Source organism: Myotis lucifugus, unplaced genomic scaffold (genome assembly GCF_000147115.1).
Source record: "Myotis lucifugus unplaced genomic scaffold, Myoluc2.0 scaffold_8, whole genome shotgun sequence".
NCBI classification, from domain to species: Eukaryota; Metazoa; Chordata; class Mammalia; order Chiroptera; family Vespertilionidae; genus Myotis; species Myotis lucifugus.
Genome location: NW_005871056.1, coordinates 16,597,472 through 16,607,144, shown reverse-complemented (window position 1 = coordinate 16,607,144; position 9,673 = coordinate 16,597,472).

Genomic DNA, 9,673 nt, shown 5'->3' with positions numbered 1-9,673 from the left:
GTCTGGACGGTGGATGTAATAAGAAAAGTATAGGCAAGATTACACACACACACACACACACACACACACACGTGACATAAACCTATTTCAAACTAGCTTAACTGAAAAGGAAATTTGTTGGGCCATGGACGTGCGCTGTGGCGCCACCTTTAGGCAGGACTAAGATTCAGGTGCTAGAGTAGGGCTTGGTCTCTCCTTCCAGCCTCGATTCTGCCTGCCCCTAGGCATTCTGCAGACTGTCCTTCCCTGGACAGGGAGATGGCTCCCAATGCAGCCTACTTGACCTCTCCCTGACTTTACAACTCCTTTAGGAATAAGGACACTTCTCTCTCCCAGCATCCTGATACGAATTCACAAATGGCCTTTTGACGAATATTTGAGACTTTTATCCATCCTGAAGGTACTTGCTGAGCTCTTCTGACCTTCACAGCACTGTTCTAGGAGACATTCTAAAAGCCATTGCTCTTGTAAAGCATGGGTCTGAGTGCCAGGAGGAGGGTGTCTGGAGCATCCTGCACCAGATACTCACCTCCCTGGGGCCTTACAGGGACGTGCACACTGTGATTGACAGTCCCATTCGGACATCATGGCATAAAGGAGAGACAGTTTCCAAGTGACATAGCTGGGTTGAGTACACAGAACAGCCAACGTGCCAAACTCCACCTCGCTTCCTGTTTTCCCTCTTAATAAATTCCAGAGCTGGACCATCAAGCCCGCCAGCTGCAGGGAAGCGTTCATCCGGGAAAGGATGCCAGCGGAGGCTTTTCTCTGGAACAGCTCCCTCAATCCCTACGAGGCGGCAAACACACAGACGCACGGCAGGTATGGGGGATATGGCCCGCGATCTCCAAGTCTGCACACTCAGTAGCTGTGTTGGTATCTTGGCAGCCGATCTGGTTTGCATTTATAAATTAAGTTTTCAATACTCCCATTTGTGGAGGTGATTTTTTTTTGGCATTTGACTTGTGTCTCAGAAGTGAAATGTCATGGTATTTTTTAAAGTGCATAGATTTGAAGTAAATGCAAAGCAAGTGGCTTCTGGCTTGGAAAAAAAAAAGACAGGCTATGCTCATTCTGAAATGAGATGTAATGAGAGATTCCAAAAGTGCTTGTCATTTCTTCTAACAGGGGCTACACTGTGGCTTACCCTTTATTCTGAAATTCCAAATACTTTCAACAGTGCATGTCTGGAGAAACATCAGAAATATGATTCACAAGGCCTGGGAGACTCAGGAAGTTTGAGATTATACACAAAGACAGGCATGTGGCCATGAACCTGAGGTAGGAGGATGGTAGGAATATTTAATGCATGATGAAGAGGTGACACCCAGCAACAATCTGGGCATCGTCCTTGACAAACAGTTATCTCCGTGGTTTATATTGGCTCTTTTTCCTGCACTTGATTTCTAACTACTGGGAGGATAGTGGCCAAATGATTCTTTACCTTTGAAATCCATAAGGCCCAGAAAAATGCTTTGCACATCATGATGATGATGATGATGATGATAAAGACAGCTAGTATTTTTTTGAATGATCACTATATTCTAGGTATTATTCTGATCACTTTAAATGAATTATTTTACCCTGAGGCTAAAAGGAGGAAAAGAATTAAGAGACCACCATGGGGCCATGGGTAGCACTCTGTGTCACACACAAAAGACGAAAGGAGAAGCTATCATGTAAAACAACAGCCACAAAATGAAACTAGGGCCAAATGGTATACACCAAGATTCTCGGTGAAACTTCTACCCATAACAAAAAGAACATTTTTATTTAGTCGTTTGACCATGCAGAAGCAGGAAATGAGCCAGGATGGGACGTGGCCCGCTGCACGGGGTCAACAGCACATGAACCACATGGAGAGAGAGGCGCCCAAAGCTGTGCTCACCTTCCTCCTTTCTGCCCAGCAGAACTCACTTGGTTGAAAGGTGAGGGAAAACGCATGTAGGAGTGCTCCTCAGTCTTCTGCTGGAGTTAAATTCTCTGGCCCAGGAACAGGGAAATGACTCTCAAACTTGAGGGTACAAAACATCACCAGCCTTTGTTAACCATGAGGATTACCCAGGAACAACCCCCCGAGGTTGCAACTGAGGGGGTCGGAGATGGGTCTCGAGATGGCCATAGGTTGGGGCAGGATAAGTGTTGGAAAACCCCAGCAATAGAACTGTTGAAGGAGGCTCTACAGTGGGGTGCATGTACTGCCAGTAGGAATGCAGCAGGAACATGTTAGTGCTACACTGGCATTTATCTCTCTCCCTCTAGCAGAGAAATAAACATACTAATGTATAATGCATCGATTGACAGTAGTATTTGTATATGAGTAATAAAATAAACACATAAACTAAGGCAACATGATAGAAAAGGAAATCTACAAAAATTTAAAAATTTGGAACCACTACAAAAGTTCATGCAGCAAAACGGGTGTCTGTTTTCGTATTCTGATCCCCATTCCTCATCCCCTTCTCCAAGTTTGCTCCTTGGCACTGGTGTCTTCTCTTGCCTTCCCGAGAGTCTCTGCATGTGCAAGCACACCTGGGTCTTCCTCTCTGGACACAGATGGGAGCTTATTAAATACATTGGCAGGTGTCTTGGGATTTTTTTTCCACTTAAAAATATAAGCTGGTGACTGTTTCTTGTCTGCTATATCCATGTGTCTCATTCATTTTCAGTAGAGAGAAACAATGCATGGAAATGGTTTAGAGTCTTGATTCTGGGGCAAGACTGAGTTCAAATCTCATCTCTGCCACTTATGAGCTGTGTGACCTTGGGCAAATGACTTAGCCTATCTGAAATTTAGTTTCCTCGTCAGTCAAATGGGGGTGGGTGGCAATAATAGTGCCTATCTCCTAGGGTTGAGTAAAGATGAAATGAATTAATACATGAAAAGTAACTAGACCAGTGTCTAATACATGGGAAATACTTACTAAAGAAAAAGATCAGGTGATTCTGATGGGAGGGGGCCAAGAAACATTTGAGAATACTCATCCTAAATTAATATGATTTAATTCCTTCATTCACTAATTTTTTTTTAGTTATGTATTGAACACTTACCATGTATCAGTTAATGACTGAGTAGAAGTGAAGAAAAAAGACACTGGGAAATTTAGACACAGCACAGAACGTGCAGTACTGCCCAGGCCTCCATCTTCCCAGTTAGTCTGGAAACCCATATTTTTCCTTCTCTGTCTTCTCATTGGTACAATAAGATATGTTTGGTAGATGCTCGGCAGGTGAAGTGATGATAAATTGGCCACTGTACAGACATGATCTCACATATTTGTTATGAAGTAGGAATTTAAAGGTTCAAAAAAAAATAAGTGAACATTTCTAAGACCTGACTACCCTTGGTAAACTCGCGAGGTCAGGTCATCTCCTGCTGGCTAGGTCTCTCTGTTTCTTTGTTCCTCTCTTCAGCCACGATTTTAGAGGCCTGATACTCTCTGTCCCAGCAGAGAACCAGTATACCATGATAGAATGTCTCCTTTTCCCCAAGGGAACACGTGTTAGCTCTTGGTCTCAGCAAAGGCACCAATCCCCAAAACTAACACACCAAAATGTTGATGATTAACAACTGCTTACGGTGTATGTGCCGTTCTAGGAGAACATGCTCATTAAAAGAAGAGGCAATTTAACCCAAAGAAATGAATATCTAATAGTAGAATTTAAAGTAGTATACCACTCATCAAGGGTTCTTACAACATGTAATGTGGCCAACCTCAATAACAACATCCCCCATGTGGTTGCTAGTCCTTTAAAATTTACAAAATCCTTGAAATTTTTATTTATCAAAACTCCTTTGTGGGCTGAGTTCACTATTCCTGTTTTGCACATAAGGAAACAGGAAGGTTTAAACCACTTGTTTCAACTCAAGGTGCCAAAAAGGGTCAGAGCCAAAATTCAAACCCTGATCTTCAGCATTAATGTTCAGTCCCCTGCCCACCTGGCTGTAGCCAGCTCTACCTGGGGGAGAGATTGCTTGGAGAAAGAAGGCATATTACCAATATAACCTGTCGACTGTCTGAAAATCGCTCTCCACCCCGTGGGGACTGGTTATGAATTTAGTCATCAGTTCCAGCACCCTGCACATGGCCAAGACAGGTGTAATTCGCACTGAAGTACAAAAGGGGAGTCTGTGATCGCAAATGGAAATACAATCCCTGTGCAGCAAGCTGCCTGATTCAATAGTTTTGGGCCAAAAAGGCACCTCTTTTCTTTTTTCTTCAGCTTCAATGCCCTCTAGTGGGAAAAGCTGGCATTGCATGCCCTGAAAAGCTGTGTGGAGTGAAGACATGTCACTCACAGCCCTTCCCTCTGAGGAATACAGCAATCCCCAGGCATAAACGCCCATCCGCCTGGGCATAAATCAGCCATGTGGGTGATTGCGACATTGGGTGACATTCTCAGATTAAGATGTAAGAGCCTCCTTAGAGGCTTAGGATACAGAATTCTATTTCTGATCATTTTTATGTTAAATTGTGTGAGTGCCCTACATTTCAGGGAACTGCCGCCTCACACACACACACACACACACACACACGCACGCACGCACACAAACACCACGGAGAGTGACAGCTGTACTGAAAAAATATCTGGATAAGAGGTTGCAAACACACAAACGGGCAAGTTGTGGACTGTGGCCATGCTTTACATGGCTCCGTCAGTGTTGTTTGCCTGTTTATTGGCTATTTTCTAAAGTGAATTTAAGTGCTTTTAGGTGGAGTTACACTCCCCAGTTATCCACAGTTTTTCCCCATTCCTACTGTTTAAGTTTGGTCTCCCCTCGCCCCACTCCACCTCAAAACTGACCCAACTCCAGGGAGTTGGTTTAATGATCTAAGGAGGCAGTGAGGGGTGGGGAGACTGGGACAGGAAGGAGAGAACAGGTGAGTTATGGGCTGAATTGTGTCCCCCCAAAATGCATATGTTGGAATCCTAGCCCCCAGACCTCAGAATGTGACAGAATTTGGACACAGGGCCGTTCAGGGGGTGATGGAGGTAAAATGAGGTCCTATGGGTGGCCCCTGATCCGATACGACTGGCGTCCTTCCAAGAAGAGATTAGAAATGACACACTCAGAGAAGACCCCATGAGGATACAGCAAGGAGATGGTTGTCTGCAGGCCAAGGAGAGAGGCCTCAGAGGAAACCAATGCTACCGACACCCTGACCTTGGACTTTCAGCCTCCAGAGCCCTGAGACGGTACATGCCTGCTGTTCATGGCACCAGACTGTGGTCCTTCATTATGGAAGCCCAGGAAACTAATACCAGGTGTGTGAATGAGGGGTCACCACCTCAGGGCTCAGTCTGCTTTCTGGGCTGCTGGTGTCTGCATCGCACTGTCTCTGGAGGCCCTCAAACAGGCGCTGAAAGAGGGCAGGAGGGGCAATGCCACCCCCCGTCCTGCACACAGCTGCATGAGAGCTTCCCGGGTCTCCTAATGAGGCTGTGACACAGCCACACTGAGAACCCAGGTCTCTGGATTCCCCCTTTCCCATGCTGGGAAACAAGCTCTATTTTCCACACAACATAGGACGGCTCTGAAAAAAGCAGAGCAGCAAGTCTGGCTTCCAAGATTCCCTGGGAGAACTTGACCCTGTCATTGGATGGAGCCTCCTCTCTCTTGATTGAAATTGTTTCGTTATTTGGCTAACAATGATCGTCAGCTGCCACTGTGCAATTACGCTCCTTTCTGGTTGAGAAAGAAATTATGTGACAGTAGACTCGAGTGGCTTATTCCTCCCCCTGTGGAGAATCTATTGACTTATTTTTCTGAAGTTTGTTTTCTAGCTAATTGATGTCACAGATTAATAACTAACTATCGCACTTGTAATCAGGCCAAAGGCATCCCAGCTTCTATCTTTGCACTTTGCCAACCCCACGCAGCAGCCAGAGTGGGTCTTTGAAACCAGATGACAGATCGTGTCACTGCTTTGCTCAAAATCTTCCAGCGGCTTTCCATGACCATGAGAATCTAAATCAGAACCATGACTGGGCCCAGGTGATCTGCCCCCACCCCTCCTCACCTGTCAGACCTCATCTGCCCACCCCTTCCTCTTTCATCCTGCTCCAGCCTCACTGGTCTCTTCTCTATGTTTTGAACTCACCAAACGTGCGTGTGTGCGTGTGTGTGCGTGCGCGCATACTTACTATTCCCTTGGCTGGAACTTTCTCCCAGATGTGTGCATGCCTACCTTATGCCTCTTCTAGGTCTTTGTTCAAATGTCACCTTTATAATGTGCTGTTCCACACGAGAAAGAATTTGCTTGTTGGATTTGCTGCTGAATCTCCAGCTCCTACTACACTCAATAGAGTAAAAAGGGGGCGTGTGTGTAGTGTTTGGGTCTTTGTTGAATACCTTGTTTAAAATAATTATGATAAGGAATCTAAGATTGTGTGGTGGATAGGTTGTGGCCCATTCCACTGTAAAATCTTAAACACTGGCCTCTTCTGATGTAAGGCAGTGAGTGTGGGTCTCTGACATTGGCAGAGAGAACGGATGGTCAGTGAAGTTTCAAACTCAAATGTCAGCAGTGACTTCTCACTGTCAGTAAGGGAAATAAAGACAAGGAGAAAACAAGTCTCAATTTATATGCAACCCCTGAAATTGACCTCCTTTATAACCCAATGTTGCTAATCTTCCACTTGACCAACGTAAGTCTCTCATATTGACTGTTCACCAAGCACCTACTATGTGATTTTTTATGCTCTTAGGAGGGACACTGTTTTGGTTTGAGTTTCCTCCCACAGAAAAGGACTGGAGGGCACCTAGTTTCTATGGGAGGTGATGCCAAGAAACAATAGTAGAGAATGGGGAAGATGAGACAGGCCAGGACAGAAGCCAATGAAAGCAGCCTCAACAAGGCAATCATCACTGAGGACAAAAGCTCAGCCCTGCTGGGGACTGTGGGACACGGAGGCCCAGAACAGAGACTGTGCTGGTCTGGAGAGTGAGGTGTGGTTGTGAGCTAGCAGCAAAGAGGGGGGTCAAAAACACGTCTGTCAGAGAGAGCTTCAGGACATGTCCAGAGAAGGCGATGGTCTGTTTTTAGGGAACTCAAACTTAGAAAATGATTGATAGAAAACTTTCTGGAGGAGGAGATGAAAGGGAATACGGAGTGCCCCCATGAAAGAATGCCAGGCATACGGGACGAGATCTTGGAGCCATTCTCTGCGAGGAGTAGCCCTCAGCACAACTGTTAGGACATGGGGTCCACCTTTGTCACCCAAAGCCTCCCCTTCTCTATCATAAGGAAAACAACACGAGATTTGAAACCCTGAGATCTTACAGCTCTGTCATTTCCTGTTAATGTTAATTTTCAGCAAGTGACCTAACATCTTTAAATCTTTTTTTCCTCATCAGGGGATAATGATACCTATTGCAAAGAGTGATTTCAGGCCAAACAGCAAAAGGTAAGAAAATGATTTGTAAACTATAAAGCACTAGGCAAAACCAATTATTTCTGAGTCTTGAGTACAACAAAGGCAACTTTCCCAGACTGAAAGCACATCTGAACATAGAAGAGAAAATCACATTGAAAATGCAAAGTGAAAACATTCTACCCCAGGAGACCACCTGGACTCGAAAAAAGGTAAGTACATGACACCAAGGTGTTGTGTTAATGCTGGTGCCACTTCTATAGTCCCCATTTTACGCTGATTCTTCAAATAGGACGAGGTAGAGTCTGAATACAAATCCATCCTCTACAAATACTATAAATATAAGACTGGTTTCAAAGAAGATGGTAGATGTTATTCTTGGAAGGCCCCAGTTGGATAATTTAGGAAAGGAAGGGAGCAGTGCACGGTGTTTTATGGCCTTGGAAAATTAACTAGTTTAGAATCAAAAGTTTTCACTGCTTCCCCAATATTTATGGGATTGCAAATTTATCTAAAACTTTGTTTTTGTCTCACACACCCAAGATTATTAATGGGCCAGCTGCTGATTATTAATCTTCATTTCCTAAAACAAAAACAGCCCTATGTTTCTTGCAGACTGTACATCATACACACAAACCATATCCTGGAAGCAAATTAAACTTGAGTCAATAGCCCATTAGTGCCAAGAGTGGTGAGCACAGCTGTGGGGAGCTGCACGTCTACAGTTGTGTGATGGAATCATGTTTAGATGGAGGAAGATTTTGGAAACATTCTATCTTTTCCCTTTAGCCAGTAACGTATGGCTTTACATGTGGAGTGTTCCTTTCTTTTTCATTACACTCTACTCTTGTATGTTTCCTCTCTTAAAGTTGGGCTTCAAAGACAAGGTCAAAAGAAGGGCTGAGCCAACATCCATCTATTGGCAGGTGAGAACCAAGGACACAGGTTCTTATGAAGAGGAATGCTAATAGTATAAATACTGATTGTGAGTGTAGCATGTTTCAAGAGTTGTTCAGTGTTTTACTCACCATTTCACCTCTATTTCACAGATGTAGAAACTGGGAGACTCAGAGAACTCTAGTCATAGGGATCATTTGTGGTACATCTCAGATCTGAATGCAGTTTATCCCAGAGCTCTGCTCTTAACTGTATTACCCATATCACCCACACAAAACAAACTAATTGACTTTAATAACCCTCATTGGCCAAGAGGAGTGACAGAATGCACTAGAAAATTGCTCAAGCTTTCACTACTCTTTGCCAGAGTAGATATTATTTTACATAAACTTTCAAACTGAGTTTGAAACTGACACATCATAGGCCATCATCTCCACTACATGGTCTTATATTGTTTGTCACTGAGGGTCTACCAGAAGCCAAGGGTGAGGAGCAGCTTGGATTATTTGGAATGAGGCTGGACAAGACTGGAGCCAAAAAAAGTTTCAGAAATAAGTTCAACTTCCATCTTTTGTCATGGCAGATAAGAAGTCATTCTGTATGTATGTATGAGGGGATGAGGAGTAACCTTAGTCCCGAGCTTACCTCTATCTAGACCAGCGGTTCTCAACCTGTGGGTCGCGACCCCTTTGGGGGTCGAACGACCCTTTCACAGGGGTCGCCTAAGACCATCAGAAAACACATATATAATTACATATTGTTTTTGTGATTAATCACTATGCTTTAATTATGTTCAATTTGTAACAATGAAAATACATCCTGCATATCAGATATTTACATTATGATTCATAACAGTAGCAAAATTACAGTTATGAAGTAGCAACGAAAATAATTGTATGGTTGTGGGTCACCACAACATGAGAAACTATATTAAAGGGTCGTGGCATTAGGAAGGTTGAGAACCACTGATCTAGACCCTCTGAATTTATTGATTCACCAACTTCTGGACAATATTTTATTCTAGGGACAGTTTAGTATCCCTTTAACCCTTTGAACATAGCTATTGTTTTATTTGGCTACATAAAGAGTCCTTTGGAAATCATTGTCTCAAATAGTGTTTCATTTATTTAGGAATTATGTTGTTCCCATTCTTACAAAGCTGCCATTCTAGTCCAGTTTCTATCCTCCTCTTACCTACTCACCTTTGGATTGATGTGTGCTTCCTGAAGATTATGCAGTAAAATGAAGGTATTTCACAAGAAACTTCCCATTGCAGATATTTTTCAAAAAAATTAAATTCAGTTTGGAATACCCCTTACTAGGGTTGACAAAGAGATCCAATATTGATCATCAGAGGGGCTCCTTCTTTCTCCTTGTTGGAACAGGAACCCCAAAGAGG